Genomic DNA, 2,000 nt, shown 5'->3' with positions numbered 1-2,000 from the left:
CCACTCCTTGATGATTCCCAGGAGTTTATTTTGCGGCCCAGAGCCTTTTCATTCTTGGAGTCTGTAGGAAATTTAGAGAGAAAGAGAGTTAGCAGAAGGGAATTTGTAGCAAAGCAAGGAGCTTCTTTGCAGCTGTGGCTAGCCTATATTTTTGTTGGGATTGCCAGGGATTTCAATCTAATATCAAACTTCTTCCTCCTTCAATCTTATGTGGATTATAAATTCTAGTCACATAGAAATTAGGAGGCTCCTGTATCATTGTGACATTGGGAACTGTTGGGAGTCCCTTGTCTTTTTATACCTTATCAGCTGCTTATGCCACATGTGTCACACTTAGAATGGTAGCACAGGTGATGGCCCACTTAGATAGCAATGGTTACTCCTGGGCAGAACTTCTGCCCTGAATCCGTTCCTCCCTTCTTGTGCTGGTGAACTTAAGTGGACAATCTGGAAGGAAACCTAAATGAACGTATCTATTTCTTTAGGCCTATATCTCAGAAGTTCTTGCCATTCCTTTTGGACTCTTTGGGTCCCTCCTTGATCTTTCTCAGCTCTCCAGAGTCAAAGGTACATCCAAGCAGATGGCTTCTCTAGTCAAAAATAATAGAGGCACAAAGTTGGCAAAGGAGCCTAGATTTAAAGATTCTGAGATACTTGAATCTTTCACACTCAAAGGTTTTGAATGAAAAATGAGCCTTCCAAAATGATATTCCTTTATACTTTTAGCTTATCTCCATGATTGGTGCAAAATTGGGCTTTTCCAGAGCGTAAACCAATTATATTTATTGATGAGTAGCAAGCAGTAACATCATAATAATCCCCTCACTTGTAGGCAGAACATGCCAATCATTTATAAAACATGAGTCCAAAAATGTCAAGAAGGCAACTACCCAGAAGAAACTAAACCAACCAACCAACCCAAAACCCCCCCAAACAACCTTTTTATCTATTAAGTGATGTCTGAAATATTTTTAGACAAATTTATGGGACAAAGCCTCTGATAAAAATAAAGGTGAGTATTTCTTGAGTACATACAATAGATAAGACATTTTGCATCATTTTGTGAGTTCAGATTTGTCTCAAGTTTGCATATGAAGAAACTGAAGCTTGACTGGGTTAAGTAATTTGCTCAAAACATGCATCTAGGTGAAGAGGAGGTGCGATTCCAATCTAGACATTTACGCTGTAAGACCCATGGACAGAGGCCTGGTGCGGTGGCTCACGCCTGTAATTCCAGCACTTTGGGAGGCTGAGTGGGGGCAGATCAGCTGAGGTCGAGTTTGAGACCAGCCTGGTGTGGTGGTGCATGCTTGTAATCCCAGCTACTTGGGTAGGTGAGGCAGGAGAATCGCTTGAAACGGGGAGGCAAAGGTTGCAGTGAGCCGAGATGGCACCATTGCACTCCAGCCTGGGCGACAAAAGTGAAACTCCGTCTCAAAAAAAAAAAAAAAAAGAACAAACAACAACAACAACAAAAATGCACAGTATTACATAGCACCATATCAACATGTGTTCTGCCTAGATATAAATTAAATGTAACATATATGGTTAAACTATATGAAACTGGCATTTGTGTAAGTAAAATATGGTCAAATATTGGCAATCTCCTATGGTTTAATTTAATATAAATGCCACTAGGAGAACCTAGTGATTCATAGTGATAGTAAATGATTTAGAACCTTTAACGAGAAGGGAGATTTGATGGCAAGCAAAGAAGAGAAGTGCAAAGGGATGGAAAAAGTAATCATAAGAGAGAAAGGCTGGGTGCAGTGGTTCACACCTGTAATCCCAGCACTTTGGGAGACCGAGGCAAGCGGATCACCTGAGGTGGGAAGTTCGAGACCAACCTGACCAACATGGAGAAATCCTGTCTCTACTAAAAATACAAAATTAGCTAGGCGTGGTGGAGCATGCCTGCAATCCCAGCTACTTGGGAGGCTGAGGCAGGAGAATTGCTTGAACCCAGGAGGCGGAGGTTGCAGTGAGCCGAGATAGCGCCA

The sequence above is a fragment of the Mandrillus leucophaeus genome, unplaced genomic scaffold (assembly GCF_000951045.1).
Source record: "Mandrillus leucophaeus isolate KB7577 unplaced genomic scaffold, Mleu.le_1.0 Scaffold850, whole genome shotgun sequence".
Lineage (NCBI taxonomy): Eukaryota > Metazoa > Chordata > Mammalia > Primates > Cercopithecidae > Mandrillus > Mandrillus leucophaeus.
The sequence above is the reverse complement of the archived record's forward strand: the minus strand, read 5'-3'. Positions refer to the sequence as shown.